Raw genomic sequence first — 19,408 nt, forward strand, 5'->3', positions numbered from 1 at the left:
ACTTGACTGTAAAAAGTACGACTTTAGTAATAGCGTGGAACTCATTACCGGACTCCGTTGTATCATCCCCTAACCCCCAACATTTTACCCTTAGACTGTCCAAGGTTGACCTCTCCAGATTTCTAAGAGGTCAGTAAGGGGTGTGAATAAGCGCACTAGAGTGCCTTCCTCCCCCTATCCTATTATCTCTCCTATATCCCATATATCTTCTCTTCTATCCCTTTATCTTTCTTCTATTCTCTCATTGATTTATTTTATCCTATACTCTCTCTTCTATTCCTTCTCTAATTTTATTTCCTCGAAGGTGTCCTCTACCTTCATTGTGTATTATTGTGTATTGGACATAGATAGATAGATAGATAGATAGATAGATAGATAAATAGATAAATATAAATATAAATATAAATATAAATATAAATATAAATATAAATATAAATATAAATATAAATATAAATATAAATATAAATATAAATATAAATATAAATATAAATATAAATATAAATATAAATATAAATATAAATATAAATATAAATATAAATATAAATATAAATATAAATATAAATATAAATATAAATATAAATATAAATATACAGTAAATATAAATATAAATATAAATATGCAGTGAAAGGCTACTAAAACTTTTACTACCACACTGTGGGCATGGCTTATGTATTTTCTTTCAACATCTTTCAGTGCAAATTGGGTGCTCTGGGGTGGAGCTCCATTTTCGCTACCCCACTGCGTTCCCCCCACATCTGGGCAGTAGCCCACCTGGGTATATAGCAAGTATTATTTATGTGTGTAAAAAGACCTGGATTCCACCAATTGGGAAATTTCCTGCATAATTTTGCTAGTAAAAAAATTTCTCACCTGGGGCTTTATTGTTCTTTAAGCTTTTAATGATGGATTGCATCTCCTTTTCTGAGATGGGTGGCCAAGGGGGTGGAGGAGGAGGCCCTGCTCTACAAGATTCCAATCAGCTCTTTCTAGCACTACAGGTATTAGTCAGAATGACCTTTACTACATTGGTGGTATTCTTGGCAATGTACGCCCCATATTTTTGTTGAAATAGGGCAGTTGAGCCAAGTAATTAAATGGGTCAGCTCTTTATCCAGGAGAAGTATGAAGCATTAAATTATGTACAGTAAATATTTTTGGAAGGTAAAACTCCTAAAGAGAACTTATTGATTTATGGTAAGCTATCAGGTTGTTATTTGAGATTGGGATTGGGAATTTAGAATAAACTTTGATAGAATATATTTATTCAAGGCAGCAGACAGGCTATTAAGGAAAGGTCTTACAGCCTGGTCATAATTCTGCAGTCACCATGCTCATTTGCAATTGTGCACAGTGTAGGGGGGAAAAATTGATCACATACCACTAAGCTCACACCCTATTTTCTCATGCAGCTGTCAGACTGATACCGGGCATTGTAGAAAAGATTGCTTAGCAATTGATTTTTGGAAGGCTTTGCCATTGGCAGTAACAGCAAGGCTGTTGAGTCATAGCTGGTGAAACTGATGGTGAAGTCAAGATGGACAAATGTATCACTAATATAAATAGCCAGCAGTGCTGCCAGAACCTTGAAATCATTAGTGGAAAATTACAAGCCTCGTTGCAGTTTTGCAAGGAGAAAGGCAGTATGAAGTTTGATGCGGCTCTTAATTTGAGAGAAAAGGAATGCGTAAGAGATGAAACAGATAGCCAGATGTTAATGTCTACTTAACAAATATGGCATTTGATTGAATGTCACAGTCCTTGATTTTCCAAAATAAAAGCGGGAAACCATATGGGGAGCAAAGGCGGCTTAAGTCAGAGGTTTCCCTAGGCAGCAGAGAAACTCAGCTTTAGGTCATCTAGGATCTGAAAATAAAATTTTGAGACTTTGCTTGACCAGGAATCTATCCATTCTTTTGTAACTTTGGTTTTGTCGCTTTCAAATTGATGCTTCTTTCTGTTCTTTTCCTGTTGGGGAAAGAGAAGTGTTTATGTGTCAGCTTAGGTCTCCTGAAAATGGGTACAGTATAAATGTGATTGGTAAATTATCCCCACAACAATGGTGCTTTCCTTGGTCATCCACTACCTAAAGTCAGTAATGCTAACTAAAGGTGATGATGGCCATACTCAATTGAAGAAATAGGTTTGGACAAGCCAGTCCTAGATAATAAGATTAGAAGAAAGAAGTAGATACGGTGGTACCTCTACCTAAGAACGCCTCTACTTAAGAACTTTTCTAGATAAGAACTGTGTGTTCAAGATTTTTTTGCCTCTACTTAAGAACCATTTTCTACTTAAGAATCCGAGCCCGGAAAAATTTCCCAGGAAATTTGAGAGCGGCACGAAGGCCCGGCCAGTTTCCTGCCATTCCCCCTGGGTTTCTCTCTCTGGTGCAGTATATGGGAGGCAGCCTTGCGCCGGGTGTATGGGAGCGCGTGCTCCTCCTCGCTACCTCAGAGTCGCTCTTTTTTTTTTAAGCCTTAAAGTTTTGGATTTTTTTTTATCCCCCTCACCTTCTTCCTTCAGTAGCGACCATCCTCCTCCTCTTCTTCTTCCTCCTCCTCCTCCCACCCAAATTCCGAGCTTTTATTTCTTTCCTAATGGGTTTGAATGCATTATTTGCTTTTATATTGATTCCTATGGGAAAAATTGCTTCTACTTACAAACTTTTCTACTTAAGAAGCTGGTCATGGATTGAATTAAGTTTTTAAGTAGAGGTACCACTGTAGTTTGAAAGAGAGGGGGGAAAAGAGAGGGAGAGAGGGAGAGGGAGGGTGACTTTGGGACCTAGAAAATGCCAGCATAAGCACTGATGTCCTTATGAAAAGACTGAGGGCTCAATTAAATATGACAATAATCATGTAGCTGACAATTTTCATGCATGGTTTGTTTGTGTAGTGAATGGCAGTCATCAGAAAGTGGGGATTTTGTTAAACATGATCCAGATCCAAATATGGGAACAAAATATATTTAGTTTTATCATTGCAAAATAAAGAAGTAAATATTAGTTTCTTGTTTAATGGCCAGAAAGGACATTTCTAGAAAATAGTGCATTATGCTACAGATACACTGCCTCTATGTAATTATATCAATACCATATTCCTTTGTGATTTTTGGAATTATGTCTGTATGGGGAATTATGGAGAAGGGCTGTTATTCTTATTGTTCATCACATGGTCAACCAGATTGACTGCACTTAACATTTTTGTTCATTTATCAAAACGACCTGGGATGATCGGCAGATATGGATGTTTGATGGTCTTAAAGGTATTATAGGATGTCAACTGTTTTGAGCAAAGCTGCCTTTTGCAATTCTGATGGTGATTTTGTCAGTGCCGATTGTGTTCAGAGGGTGCTCCAGTTGTTTTGTGAGTGAACCCAAGATGCCTGTTATTATTGGTATTATCTAATGACTGATATTGACAAAATTGAACAGATCCAAAGACGGGCTACAAGAATGGTGGAAGGTCTTAAGCATAAAACGTATCAGGAAAGAGTTCATGTATAGTCTGGAGGACAGAAGGAAAAGGGGGGACATGATTGAAACATTTAAATATGTTAAAGGGTTAAATAAGGTCCAGGAGGGAAGTGTTTTTAATAGGAAAGTGAACACAAGAACAAGGGGACACAATCTGAAGTTAGTTGGGGGAAAGATCAAAAGCAACATGAGAAAATATTATTTTACTGAAAGAGTAGTAGATCCTTGGAACAAACTTCCAGCAGACGTGGTAGATAAATCCACAGTAACTGAATTTAAACATCCCTTGGAGAAACATAAGATAAAATACAGAAAATAGTATAAGGGCAGACTAGATGGACCATGAGGTCTTTTTCTGCCGTCAGACTTCTATGTTTCTATGTTTCTACTTTTGCTTTCTTTCGGTACTGTCATTCTGTTTCTATATGCAGTTCTTTGTATTTTGCTATCTTCTCCGGTTCTTTCTCTTTTATTCTGCTATCTCCAGGTACTGCCACGTCTATTATCCAGATTCTTTGCCTTTCTTGTTAACAATTGTTAAGCCTGGAGTATTATGTGACAGCTGCATATCTGTTTGAATTCTACCCTCAGAGTACGTTAGCTTCATTTTCTGTTATTTTTTTTCCTATTGTATGGTCCCACCAGTTCTTGCTTGCAGGCAATAGTATTTCCTGTGGATCTTCCAATGTAACATAGTTGCTACTTTGTAGTTTGTACTCAGTCTGTGCAATCTTCTTGCAGCAGCTAACCAGGCGATCCATTATTTCTTGCAGCTTCATTGTAGAGGTGGTATCTGTTTCTTCAACTCTGGCTTTGTATGCATTTGTTCTTAAAGCTTGGTCTTGTACAGACAGAATTAACCCCTCTGTCTCTTTCTTCAGCTTTCCTGCTCTTAGCAATTGCCAAGTCTTGTTATAAGTCTGTTTTCCTTGCTTTTTAAAAAAATACACTGGTCATGTAATGCTTTGTCTTTTCTATTCTTCATTTGGTCTTTCTTGTAGGCCAGATTGGTCTTTCCAGTACTGAGTTTGGCCTTCCTTTTATACTAGCTTCAGGACATCTTCTTCACTATCCTTCAGATATTCTTCCAATGCCCTTTTCTTAGAAACATAGAAACATAGAAGTCTGACGGCAGAAAAAGACCTCATGGTCCATCTAGTCTGCCCTTATACTATTTTCTGTGTTTTATCTTAGGATGGATATATGTTTATCCCAGGCATGTTTAAATTCAGTTACTGTGGATTTACCAACCACGTCTGCTGGAAGTTTGTTCCAATGATCTACTACTCTTTCAGTAAAATAATATTTTCTCATGTTGCTTTTGATCTTTCCCCCAACTAACTTCAGATTGTGTACCCTTGTTCTTGTGTTCACTTTCCTATTAAAAACACTTCCCTCCTGGACCTTATTTAACCCTTTAATATATTTAAATGTTTCGATCATGTGCCCCCTTTTCCTTCTGTCCTCTAGACTATACAGATTGAGTTCATTCAGTCTTTCCTGATAGGTTTTATGCTTAAGACCTTCCACCATTCTTGTAGCCTGTCTTTGGACCCGTTCAATTTTGTCAATATCTTTTTGTAGGTGAGGTCTCCAGAACTGAACACAGTATTCCAAATGTGGTCTCACCAGCGCTCTATATAGCGGGATCATAATCTCCCTCTTCCTGCTTGTTATACCTCTAGCTATGCAGCCAAGCATCCTACTTGCTTTCCCTACCGCCTGACTGCACTGTTCACCCATTTTGAGACTGTCAGAAATCACTACCCCTAAATCCTTTTCTTCTGAAGTTTTTGCTAACACAGAACTGCCAATACAATACTCAGATTGAGGATTCCTTTTCCCCAAGTGCATTATTTTACATTTGGAAACATTAAACTGCAGTTTTCTTCTTTTTCAACCATCTGATATGCTTGCAACTTTCTAAACCCACCTATTTTCCTTGGTAAGTAGTACCTACCAACATTGCTGCATGAATGAAGAGCATGATTCGGTGTCCTTATTTTTCTGGTTTTCCTATCCAGGGCCTTCAGTTCTGCTTGACTCAAGTCCATTATTCCAGCTGTGTATCTAATGACTGGAGGGGCTCAAGTATTAATTGCCTTGATGGCATTTCCTCCACTGGGTTTGGACTTTAAGATCTTCTTCACTATCTTGATATATTCACTTCTGAACTTTTTCTTATGGTTAGTGTGCTTTTTGTTGTCTGCTTGAAGGATCCTCAGGAACTTGTAATTATTGTCTTCATTATGCTATTTCCATAGGAAAACCTGATTCCTTCAGTTGTCACCAACCCACGTTTGATGGTGAGCATGGTACATTTGTCCAGTTTCAGCTCCACTTAAAACTAGATGCTGTTGCATTGCATCAGCTACTATACTGTTAGTAATTTGGAAATTGTTGATAAACAGGTATTGGCCTGTAATTATCAGTCATACTGTCTAACTTCACTAGTGTCAACCAATTCTTGATCTTCCTTGGCCCTCTATTTCTGTTCTTTCATTTTCTCTGCTTTGTTCTTTTGTCTATTTCCTTTAACCAAGCTGCATTTCTTTGGGTTATTCCACTCAGCAATGCACTGTTTCTTCCTTGTCAGGTCTGGACTGATTTACTGCCAATTGATGAATTGATAGAAATGTGTCTGAATGGATTAAAATTGGATATTCTGCATATAATTTGCAATTCAAGCTTTGTATCTGCTGATCGTCTTGTTTATAGCTTTAATTGCTGCTTTGTTATTTCCAGTCCTCCCTTCGTCTTCCTTGTTTCTAAGTAGTATTTCTTGAATAGGTATTCTTTGGTCTTCTTATTCTTCCACGTCTTTTCTTTCAATTCTATAGCTGTGCTGCCTTCCTCTCCTGCCATGTCTCCCTGGTTTGCCTCTATAGTCTGAGTTACTTCTGGCAAAGCTTTGATTTGTTTGCCCTGCTAGACCTTTGCATTTCTTCCAATTCTGCTCCTGTTGAATACTTTATTTCATATTATAAATTGATGTTGATCTGCTAGCCTCTGTTCTGTTATATCTGATTCTGGAGGTTGTTCTTTCCACTGTGCATTTATTTCAAATACCATCTTCTTGCTGGACATGATCTGCAATTGATTATTTCTTTGTTTCCAGTCTCTGTACGTTGCTGACAAGTAAACGTCTTTCCTTCCAGTAGTTCTGCAGCTGCTGGCCCCAGTTGCTCAATCAAGAGACCTGTAGCTCATTTTCCACCAGATGTCCAGGAACTCCAACACCTTGCACAAGCTTTCATTTACATCTCAACATATTATTTTTTATGGAAGAGATACTCTTTGTCTGACTCTTCTGATGAGGTTTGTCCAGAACCTCTGGCATAGGCTATCAGCTTCCCCAGACCACACAAGACCCACAAACACATCAAGGTTAATCTCTAACAGGTAGGACTGCAATGAGAAAGCTCCTAATAAAGTTTCAATTTTTCCTTCTTATTTTTACTCTTGTACAGAATATTGTTTATTATTATTGAATTAATCATTTCATTGAGGACCTCTCAATAGAAAAGTCAAAATCTCACCTGGTGTGGTGTGTGGTGTTATATACCACATTTTTCCGAGTATAAGATGCACCTTTTTTCTCCCTAAAAGGGGCTGAAATTTCAGGTGCGTCTTATACTCTGAATGCAGCTTTTTTTCCAAGCTTTTCCCCCCAGCCCTAACTAGGTGCTAACAATCTTCTCAGCTCTTATCTTGCAGGTTCTTTCATTGTTACTGTCTGAGAAGAATGTTTTCTAAGCCCTAAGTCTTTGCAGATTTTTCCATTGCTCTAACTTGCTCCAAATGTTTCTTTCCAGCCCTAACCAGGTGTTAACAATGTTCCCAGCTCTTACTGGCTTGCAAGCTCTTTTATTGTTACCCTCTCAAAATAAGGTTTTTTTAAAGCCCTAACCAGGGGATAAAATAATGTGCTGAAGCTGAGCAGACTAAGGATGCTAGCCAGATGAATAAGCAAATACTTTTCCCAATTTTCCTCCCAAAAACTAGGTGTGTTTTATATTCCTGTGCATCTTATACTCCGAAAAATATGGTACTATGTAGAAAATCACCATTTTGTTATATGAAGACAGGCTCTTAATTTTGCAGTGTAAGTGTTTGTCTGAATCATGAAATACTATCTGCTATGAACAAATATTTAATTTTAAAGTGCCCATCACATCTCTTTAACTAGAAAAGATTATTCTTATCTCGTCTAATAATGACTGCAGCCCCAAAAAAGAACAAAATGTGTACACTTTGTACAGATATTCATTGTGTATAGGAAAAAAAGAACAAAATGTATATACTGTGTATGGATATTCACATATACAAAAGAAATATAACCAAATTTTCACTGCCAAGAATATCAATTTCTGTTTCCCCTCTGTGTACTTTCTGGTCACTTTCAGTCTTCATTTTCAGGTGAAACGCCAAACAGCTAAGTAGGGAATTAAATTGATATCTGATTATTATTGTCAATTTAGAGCATGTATCAAGAACATCTATCAGCTTAAGTGCTATTTCAGGTTATATGTTGGATATGTTGAAGACTCTCCTCAAATGGGACAGGGCTAGGATTCATTTTAAGTGGGGTTCCTTTTTGCTAGTAGCCTGGATTCATTGGATGAAGACGCACAGGCTATAATAGACATGAGGCAGCGACGTGCAGCTCAAAGACGGGGCCAATTAGAAAGGTATTTCCATCCCTGAATTGGCAACAGCTGGGTTTGGGTGTGGTTCTCCTCAGCAGGGTTGAAAAGGCAGGCCCGCCCTTACAGTCTTGTGGAGAGTTATCAACTAGGAGTCCTGTGACCTTGCTTCGATTCTCGGCGTCTCTGATCTTGGCTTGTGGCCTAGAAGTCTGGAAGACTTGGGGGAGGCGTGGGTTTTATTATCTCCAGCGTTGTTTTTGCCAGCAAGAATCCTGTTTTATTGCCTGGCCTTCGTGAAACCTCTGTGAAGCTTCATAGTGTTCCTGTCTGTAAGAACAGTTTTTGTTACCTGTGTTTGCTTTGAATGATATAAACTGCCTTTGCTTTTTACCAGTGTGTCTGGATACTCTTTTTGGTTGGTGTTGGTGTCTGGGGGGACCCAGACAGAACACTTTTAAGAGTTGGAATGTATTCTTTATCTGAAAAATCCATTATTTAACCTATCCTATCTTTCATAATGTAAATCTTCTACTTAGTGGGAATGGAATAGAAGGGATTGTGGAATTATTTTTCTATTAGGTAGCACTTGCTTAAAAATTAAGTACAGTGATACCTTGTCTTACAAACTTAATTGGTTCCAGGACGAGGTTCTTAAGGTGAAAAGTTTGTAAGACGAAACAATGTTTCCCATAGGAATCAATGGAAAAGCGATTAATGCGTGCAAGCCCAAAATTCACCCCTTTTGCCAGCCGAAGCGTCCGTTTTTGCACTGCTGGGATTGCCCTGAGGCTCCCCTCCATGGAAAACCCCACCTCCAGACTTCTGTGTTTTTGCAATGCTGCAGGGGAATCGCAGCATCACAAAAATGAGCACTTTGCTGGCAATGGAAGTTTGGAGATGGGGTTTCCCAGCGAAGGGAGCATCAGAGAAATCGCAGCATCGCAAAAACACTGAAGTCCTCGAAACCCCACCTCCGGACCTCTATGTTTTTGCGATGCTGTGATTTCACTGAGGCTGCCCTCGCTGGGAAACTCCACCCCGAGACTTCCATTGCCAGCAAAGCGCCCGTTTTTTTGTGCTGCTGGGATTCTCCTGCTGGGATTCCCCTGCAGCATCACAAAAACACAGAAGTCCGGAAGTGGGGTTTCCCATGGAGAGGAGCCTCAGGGGAATCCCAGCAGTGCAAAAACAAATGCTCCACTGGCAACGGAAGTCGAAAGGTGGGGCGTCCCAGTGGCAGCGGTGGGTTTGTAAGGTGAAAATAGTTTGTAAGAAGAGGCAAAAAAATCTTAAACCCTGGATTTGTATCTTGAAAAGTTTGTATGACGAGGCGTTTGTAAGACGAGGTATTACAGTACTGTACTCCCATATTGTATAAATCACATTTTATCCTAATAATAGTCCTGTAAAATAGATTATTGACTCCTAGTCCCCTAGTGCACTTAGAGCTAGCTGAGAGAACTTCCCCATGTTTACATTGGTTATATGATAACTACAATATTTTGAATTTCACCTCCCAATGTGTCCCAGCCAACATAGTATGGTGAGGCATTTTGGGAATTTCAGTGCAAACAACTGGAGGAGTCCAGTTTCTGATTGCTATCCTTATTACTTCATACAGGTCTCTGGGTACTTAATTAATCCTTCCATTCCAGAGATAGCCCAACGAGAAGGATATCATATCAATCTTCAGAAGGTGCTCAAGGACATTGGAGATTTGCCCAGTAGAAAAATATTACAAAGTTTGGAAAAAAAATGACTTGAAATGCATCATGTTGTAATTCTGTGGCTTGCTTATATTGTTCAAGAAATTGCCATGGGCCAATCTAAGAGATAATCTGGTGTCTCTCAAGGACTCAAAGAAGGTTATTATTCTTCCAGTTGATTATCAAGCCCAGTTGAGCAAGCATCTTTATAGCTATTATGATATGTAAACAGTGAGAGAGTCTGCACAACCATAACACATATATCATTGCTATGTCCTTATTCTAGCCCTTGAGATACTCACAGCAGTGGCTATAAATCATTCATTTGTACATTTCTCCTGTCCTACTATGAAGAAACATGGCTAAATGGTCATGGTTCTGCCATTCATAGCACAGTAGAGATGGGATCTAACAAGAATCGGTGCTTTTAATCTGTCTCCAAAAGAAAAAAAAGGGGGGAGATAATCAGTTCTTAATATAATATTTCCATTTGTATGTACTTACATTATTAACTCAAAAAACCGAACCATTAATATTTCTCCCCTTGGTTGTGGTTAAAGAGAGAACAAAAAGGCAATAATCAACCACATGTAGCAAACAAGAATTTAAATAGAACAATTATAAGATCACTTAGGATTTTTCACAGTAGGGGATGAAAATATCGTCAAACTGCTTGGCAACAATATTTGAGGACATTGCATGGAGAAAATATATACTAAAATTGGTGTAGTATTTAATAAGATTGAAGATACAAGGGCTTTGTTTCATTTCAACTTCTATTTATTGTGTGTCATTCTGGTCTAAAAACTGACAAAGCAGTAATATTGGATTAGGAGCAGTAACTTCTTCTTTACAATCCCTTTACACTTTTGATGAATGTCTTTATGCGGAGGTTCAACAAACATTTGTCAGCTATGTTGTAATTTGGGTTCCTGAACTGACCATGGAATTGAATTTGGTGGCCTAAATGGGGCTTCCACTGAAATGATTCTAGGGGGAATGGGCCTTGTATCTTAGCTATAAGAAGAGGAAGAAGGGGAGAAAAGAAACTTAACAGCAAGCATCAGATTGGGGTGGGTTCTATCCAGTGAAGAGCTGCAAAAATATTCACCACCACACTGTGGGTGCGGCTTATTTTGTGGGTGTGGCTTGCTGGCCATGTGACCAGGTGGGGGTTGTTTTATGATCATGTGACCGGGGTGGCTTAAAGGACATGCGACTGGATTAAAGGTGGCCAATTTGACATCACTCATGTCAAGGGTTAGGGTTAGGGTGCCTGGCCTCTCCTCGCCTCAAAGAGATACAATTTCCCTATTTATTTACTATTACTGAACATCCCAAATATACTAGTGTTGGTCATGACCTTTAAAGCCCTACATGGCTTTGGACCAGACTACCTCTGGAACCGCCTGCTACCGCATGAATCCCAGCGTCCGATAAGGTCCCACAGAGTTGGCCTTCTCTGGGTCCCGTCAACTAAACAATGTCGTTTGGTGGGCCCCAGGGGAAGAGCCTTCTCTGTGGCGGCCCCAGCCCTCTGGAACCAACTCCCCCTGGAGATTAGAATTGCCCCCACCCTCCCTGTCTTTCGTAAACTACTCAAGACTCATTTATACCGCCAGGCATGGGGGAGTTGAGATATTCCTTCCCCCTAGGCCATTACAAGTTATGCATGGTATGTCTGTGTGTATGTTTGGTTTTATAATAAGGGTTTTTAGTTGTTTTATTATTGGATTGTCACATGCTGTTTTTATCATTGTTGTTAGCCACCGCGAGTCTACGGAGAGGGGCGGCATACAAATCCAATAAATTATTATTATTATTATTATTATTATTATTATTATTAAATTATTAATTATTTTATTATTATTATTTAATTCTATGTATATATGCCATATGTGTACATACATATCATACACAGGCACACAAAAATATACATTATCTACTATATAAACTGTATGTGTATACACACACACGCAAGCACAGCTTTCTAAAATTATACACACTCAACCTCATTTACTGTGATAGGAAAAACATACCCAGAGCCCAGAAGGGGGAAAAAGACGGTGGCCCCCGGAAGTGATGTCATCAGCAGGCACCTACCGGTACTGCATTCCTGACCGTACCCATAGGAGCCCATCACTGGTTTTAACTTACCTTGCTGTTGGTTTGCTTCTTCCCGTACCATGTGACTGCACTGCATACACAAGAAAAAATCAGCAAAGAAATTTCAATTTAAAAAAATAAAAATAAAAAGAATTGGCAGCATCCATAGACTGGCACCAACAGAACCGGTTCCATGATGTCACCAGTGGTTTGCTACCAGTTCTATAGAACTGGTGCTAACCAAGAGGAACCCACCTCTGCATCAGATAGTTGCAAAGAGGTATCTTTAGCCCAATTTGCTTCCAGCTTTCAGCATTGCCTCTTTCTGCAACACAAGGCATTTAGTGCACTACAAAAGTTATTCATTTTGTAAAATTATTTCAATTATTTGCTTATCTCTTTCAGTATAGAGGTTGGTACAATAAGGAAGAGAGAGATAGAGTGAAGAAAGAGGAGTGATTTATAGCATTATAGCATTTAGTCGGTGCTTTACAGCCCTCTCTAAGTGGTTTACAGAGTCAGAATATTGCCCCCAACAATCTGGGTCCCCATTTTACCCACCTTGGAAGGATGGAAGGCTGAGTCAACCTTGAGCCTGGTGAGGTTCGATCTGCCAAACTGCTGGCAGCTGGTGATCAGTCTAACCACTGTGCCACTGAGGCCCTTTATGAAGGCATGAAGTACACATGCAGTGAGGATTTTTGTTCTGTAAGAAACACTAATAGAACATCTGTACAACTGGAACTTTGCTTTAGTAGGATTGTTTGGTAAATCATGGCTGGAGAAAGAGGATTAAGCCCCTATATATTGTTTGTGCTGTCTTTCCAAACACTGCCTGACATTGATGGAACCAAATTGGAAGACAAAACTTCCTTTTGACATTACTACACCTAATGCAAGCAAAGTTAATAATAATAATAATAATAATAATAATAATAATAATAATAATAATAATAATAAATTTATTGTCATCGTCAAAAACAACGAATTGTCATTGGCAATAAAAGTCGTGTGACACCCAGAGACCAGTCCCACCATACATAAAATCAGAATAAGTAAATTTAAAAATAGAATAAAAAATAGAATAAAAAATAGAATAAATGTCCCACCCACTACAAATTCCCCACCCTGAACCACTCAACCATCTACATGACAAACCGAGTAATATTGTCCAACAGTTCACTGATGGTGACCCTTTAGTTCGTTGTTAAGTACAAGTAGAGCTCTGGGATAAAAACTATTCAGGAAACATGTGGTCTAAGTTCCAGTTGTTCTATATCTTCTGCCAGAAGGCAACAATTCAAAGAGATTATAAGCAGGATGAGAAGAGTCTTTGAGAATAGTATGCACCTTCCTAGAACAGCGAGATGTGAAGATGTCATCCAGGGTGGGTGGCTGGAGCCCAATGATGTTCTGGGCAGTTTTAATAATTCTCTGTAGAGCTTTTTTGTTCGCTACAGAGCTGCTCCCACACCAAGCTAGAATGCCGTATGTCAAGACATTCTCAATGGTGCTGCGATAGTAGGACAACAATAGATGCTGAGATAAGTTCATATTCTCAATCACTCTAGATCAGGCGTGTTAAACTCACAACCTGTGGGGGGCAGAGGCATCACGCCCATCCAGTTTTAATGAAGGGGGGGAGTTGCAATACGTCACGTGATGACAATGTGTTTTGAGTTTGACACCTCAGTTCTAGATAGAAGTTCTGTAGTCAATCAAAAGGCATTATGCGGGTTTTCTGAATTCTTACCTTTTAAAACATTTTTTATTATTTTTCTCTGAGAAGAACAGTAAGAGAATAAATATTGGGAAAAGATGGAAGGACTACAGATTGTCAAATCCATGAAATTATTTCCTTTATGATGCAGGGTAGAGATGGGATCACCTGGTGTCCCATTTTCCATCTCTATTCTGCTGAAGGGTTAAGTCTGGAATAAGCAAAGGCTGTTTCCTTTGGAACATAGTGCTAATTACAGTATTGTTTTCAATGATTCTAATAAGTTCTGTCCCTTTTCAATGCATAGATAATGATGACGTAGATTTTGGTTATTAAATCTCTTTTTATCTCTTGCCCGGTGTTCATATCTTCCTCCTCCTGCTTCGGCCTTTCCTTGTCCTATATTGTCAGTTAACTGATTTAGATGTTTGATGATTTTTTTAAAAAATAAATAATTATCAAGAAGGTTTTTTGGGCTGAGCTAAGCATTGGGTGTGCTTGCTGTAATTTGAATATCAGGATTGATTGGAAGAAGCTGGACAACAATGAAATGGGGAGATGTTATCATCTCAGTCCCTTGCAAACATCGCAAGGCAATTGCAATAGAATTCTTTGACTTGGAAGCAAGCCAGTCTCCCTTTGTCTTTAATATTAAAATTGAACATTTTTCATAGAAACCACATTTAGCTCTTTCATTTTGGGTGTGGAAAAAAAGAATAACTGTTCTATTGAAATTTCTGCCAAACATTAGTTCCCCTGAAAGAAGAATCAGTTTCCATCTTGATTGCATGCCTCATTATCTGCTTAAATTTCAAAGAGCTCATCTTTTGTTGATATTTTTTTCAAAAAGAGAGAGGGAGGGAGAGAAAGAGAGAGAAAGAAAGAGAGGAAGGAGGAGGAGGAGAAGGAAAGTATAGCCAATATATACATTAGGTACATTGATGGACACATAAGGGTAGGGTCAGGTACGTAGAACCAGTAGTAAAATTTTGATTTTTTTTTTTTCCCTTCTGGGCTCTGGATATGTTTTTCCTATTTATTTGTTTGTGTGTGTGTGTGTTTGTTTGTTTGTTTGTTTGATTTATATGCCGCCCCTCTCTGAAGACTCTGGGAGGCTAACAGCAATCATAAAACAGCGTACAATAATAATCCAATACTAAAAATGAGTAAAAACCCATTAATATAAAAAACCAAACATACATACAGACATACCATGCATAAAATTGTAAAGGCCTAGGGGGAAAGGGAATCTCAATTCCCCCATGCCTGGCGGCAGAGGTGGGTTTTAAGTAGCTTACGAAAGGCAAGGAGGATGGGGGCAATTCTAATCTCTGGGGGGAGTTGGTTCCAGAGGGCCGGGGCCGCCACAGAGAAGGCTCTTCCCCTGGGTCCCACCAAGCGGCATTGTTTAGTTGACGGGACCCGGAGAAGACCCACTCTGTGCGACCTAACTGGTCACTGGGATTCGTGCAGCAGAAGGCGATAAATTGCAATAAATGATGTTGAATGTGTATAATTTTAGAAGAGCTGTGCGTGCATGTGTGTGTGTACATATACATATAGTTTATATAGTAGATAATGTATATTTTTGTGTACACATATGGCATATATACATAGAATTAAATGGTATCTTTTGGATGTTCAGTAATAGTAAATAGATAGGGAAATTGTATCTCTTTGAGGCAAGGAGAGGCCAGGTACCCTAACCCAAACCCTTGATGTGAGTGACCTCAAGTTGGCCACCTTTAAGCCAGTCGCATGTCCTTTAAGCCACCCCGGTCACATGATCATAAAACCACCCCCACTGGTCACATGGCCAGCAAGCCACACCCATAAAATAAGCCACACCCACAGTGTGGTAGTGAATATTTTTGCAGTTCTTCCCTGGTTAGGTATATGGAGAGTCAGATTGGTATACTGTAGTGCTTAAAGTGCCAGCCTAGAAACCAGGAGATTTTGAGTTCTAGCCCTACCTTAGGCATGAAAGCCATCTGAGTGCCTTAGGGCCAATTATTCTCATACGTTTGCTTTGTAGGGAAACTAACAGGAGGAAAGAGAATTCGGTGGGTTCCCTGCCTTGAGTTATTTATGTAGGAATAAAAATATAATAAATAAACATTGTGGCATGAAGACACATGCAACATAATCTTCCAGATGCTGTCATTCTCTTTTGCCAAAACAAACAAACAAACAAAAACAATTAACCAACTTACCCCCTCAGGAGATTATTATGCTCCTTCTGATTTTAATGAACTTCGGTATCATTTCAGGAGTTTAAAAGAAAAGTGTTATACTAAAACTGTTCTTTCTTTCAGAATGATATGTTTCCAAAGCATATTTGTTTTCATTGTTAGACCATTCAGATTGGGCAGGCTACGTTATCAATGGGAGTAGTCCTTGTTTAGAGACCAGAGGTGTTCTTACCGGTTCTTTAGAGCTGTTAGTAAACCGGTGATGACATCACAGAGCTAGTTCTGTCGGTTCTGTCCATTTATTTATTCATTCATTCATTCATTCATTCATTCATTCATTTATTAGATTTGTATGCCGCCCCTCTCCGAAGACTCGGGGCGGCTAACAACAGTAAAGAAAACAATGTAACAAATCTAATATTAAAAAATAATCTAAAAAACCCCAATTTAAGAGACCAATCATACAAACAAGCATACCATGTATAAATTCTATAAGCCTAGGGGGAAGGGAAAAAATTTCAATTCCCCCATGCCTGACGACAGAGGTGGGTTTTAAGGAGCTTGAGAAAGGCAAGGAGGGTGGGGGCAACTCTGATATCTGGGGGGAGCTGGTTCCAGAGGGTCGGGGCCACCACAGAGAAGGCTCTTCCCCTGGGTCCCGCCAAATGACATTGTTTAGTCGACGGGACCCGGAGAAGGCCAACTCTGTGGGACCTAACCGGTTGCTGGGATTTGTGCGGCAGAAGGCGGTCCCGGAGATATTCTGATCCGATGCCATGAAGGGCTTTATAGGTCATAACCAACACTTTGAATTGTGACCGGAAATTGATCGGCAACCAATGCAGACTGCAGAGTGTTGGTGTAACATGGGCATGCCTTGGGAAGCTCATTATTGCTCTCGCAGCTGCATTCTGCACGATCTGAAGTTTCCGAACACTTTTCAAAGGTAGCCCCATGTAGAGAGCATTACAGTAGTTGAACCTCGAGGTGATGAGGGCATGAGTGACTGTGAGCAGTGAGTCTCGGTCCAGATAGGGCCGCAACTGGTGCACCAGGCGAACCTGGGCAAATGCCCCCCTCGCCACAGCTGAAAGATGTTTCTCTAATGTGAGCTGGTGCCGCCATATTGCTTTTGGCTTCTGCGTATGCACAGGAGCTAATTTTTGTTTCTGCGCATGTGCAGAAGCTGGGGTTTAAGCACTATGCATCTGGGCATGCACACTGCATGTGAGGAAGCAAACCGGTGGCAAGGTAAGTTAGAACCCACCCTTGGTAGAGACCACAGGTGGCTAAACAAAACTGTATAACTGCTACAGTCCTGTGATGAAAACTGTGGCACTGGTTATTGAAACGGATGTCCATGTGCTGCCTCTATGTTGGTTGAAGCAGGCATGATTCCCTTGAGTACCATTTGTTGGGGGGGGTCAAGGGAAAGGGAGGGTTTTGCCTTCTCTTTCTGCTCCAGATCCCCATATACAATTGGTGGGCCACTGTGTGACATAGTATGCTGGACTCAATGGGCTTTGTCCTGATTCAGCATGCCTCTTCTTATGTTCTTATGTTCTAACTGTGCTTGTGGTCTTACCTTGCCTTCACTTTTCAAACCCGTGAAAAACAGAAACATAGAAGACTGACGGCAGAAAAAGACCTCATGGTCCATCTAGTCTGCCCTTATACTATTTTCTGTATTTTATCTTAGGATGGATATATGTTTATCCCAGGCATGTTTAAATTCAGTTACTGTAGATTTACCAACCACGTCTGCTGGAAGTTTGTTCCAAGGATCTACTACTCTTTCAGTAAAATAATATTTTCTCATGTTGTTTTTGATCTTTCCCCCAACTAACTTCAGATTGTGTCCCCTTGTTCTTGTGTTCAGTTTCCTATTAAAAACACTTCCCTCCTGGACCTTATTTAACCCTGAAGATCATAAATGTGAGGATGGTTATTTTCTTATCTCCATTGTAACTGCAAACAGTCCTGTACGAGGCATTCTCTAAATGAGGGCTACCTCTAAAATGCTGCAAAGGAAGTACTTTACACTTTGAGCACAGGTACCAGGCATGGTTGAGCATGCTTTGACTGGGAGGGCAACCTTGCATTTGTGGACCCACTTCCGAGCATATAGTTTGTTCTGTCGGGCTCTCTGGTAGACTCCTCCCAAAAATTCACAGGTACAAATGTCAGACACACACACGTTTGAAAATTCAAACAATGTTCTTTATAATGAAAATTCACTTAAACCAAGCCCTCTTTTGGTATAGCAAAGAGCACTGGTCTCCAAACAAACTGGTAATTTGTACAAGTCCCTTATCAGTTCTGTGATACTTAGCTTGCAGCTGTGAGGTAATTCACAGTCCTTCTTTCACAAAGTGAAACACACTTTGCTCTTGTTTAGTTTCAAAGCGGGAAAAATCAGCACACAAAAAGTCAAAGTCAGTAAAGCAGTCACGAAACACAACGATCAGATAATCCTCCACAATGGCCAAACACACAGGCTGCTCTTTATAGCAGCCTCACTAATTACCACAGCCCAACCCAACCACAGGTGGCCTCATTTTCTCTGATAATAATCTCTCAGTTGTCGTTGCCTATGCATCACTCTCCGCATGCGTGGCTGTATCATTCACTCTTGTTCTGAATCCAAGGAGGAGCTAGATAATGGATCTCATTCTGAGCTGTCTGCCACACTCTCCTCTTCCCTGTCACTCATGAATTCTTGGTCAGAGGAGCCTTCATCAGCAGATTCCCCGGGGGGGGGGGGAGGCAAAACAGGCCTGCAGCATGTGGATGTATCCCCCACATTCACAGTCCTTGGAGCAGGAGCTGGGCCAGAGCTAACCACAACATAGTTGAAACAAGAATCCCGAGCAAGAATTGCACATGGCAAAATACAACATGAACTCATAGGGGCCGAATGGAAAGAAAATGTTTTTCTTCTAATGCGCCCTCACTCATAAACCGAAGCGGCTCCTTTGACCCTTTGCTGAATCATCTATACCGAAAGCAGAAAAAGATTTGGGAGCAATAGGCAGGCAGGCAGCTTGCTAGCTGCTGTTGCTATGGCTACCAGAGCAGAGATGGAAGGAGGCCTAAGACGTATAGATATAGATGTGAAAATAATTGTGGCTCTTTTCTCCCCGTGCCCATTTTTGGACGCCATGTATATTTTTTAAGAGTCTAGGTTCCCATTTAAGACTGCCCTTGTGTTTAGTTATTTCCTGTCGGTTTCCTTTTAAGCTTCACTTCATTTGTATCTGCAGTAGAGAAATTTGTCCCACATTTGCTTAAGGAGAGGGGAAAAATAGACTGCATTTGCTTCTTGGATTTGGATTCGCTTCTCCCTCCCTCCTGATTATTGCCAACATCTCTTCTGTCGGTGGGTGAAAAGAAAAGCTAATCATGTTTAATTTGAATTCTCATTTTCAAACCCTAACCCAATACAGGTGAGATGGGAGATGGATTTTTTACTTCTGGCTTCTGGAGGTATAGAGAAAGGGGTGAGAAGGGAAGCTACAGATTCAAAACAGACTGCTTTCTCCTCTATTTACTTTTTTGCT

General features: G+C 39.9%; 2 protein-coding genes across 2 annotated transcripts in view; both read left to right on the forward strand.

Annotated features, from left to right (window-relative positions):
- Positions 1–19,408, forward strand: part of TMEM178B (transmembrane protein 178B) — a 392,161-nt gene that overhangs the window by 226,796 nt on the left and 145,957 nt on the right. The gene's annotated exons all lie outside the window — the stretch shown is intronic.
- SSBP1 (single stranded DNA binding protein 1) overlaps positions 10,422–19,408 on the forward strand; it is a 348,477-nt gene continuing 339,490 nt past the window's right edge. The window contains exon 1 of the mRNA XM_070756348.1: positions 10,422–10,431. The gene's annotated coding sequence lies outside the window, so the exon portion shown is untranslated. The remainder of the gene's footprint in view (positions 10,432–19,408) is intronic.

Source organism: Erythrolamprus reginae, chromosome 6 (genome assembly GCF_031021105.1).
Source record: "Erythrolamprus reginae isolate rEryReg1 chromosome 6, rEryReg1.hap1, whole genome shotgun sequence".
Taxonomy (NCBI): Eukaryota; Metazoa; Chordata; class Lepidosauria; order Squamata; family Dipsadidae; genus Erythrolamprus; species Erythrolamprus reginae.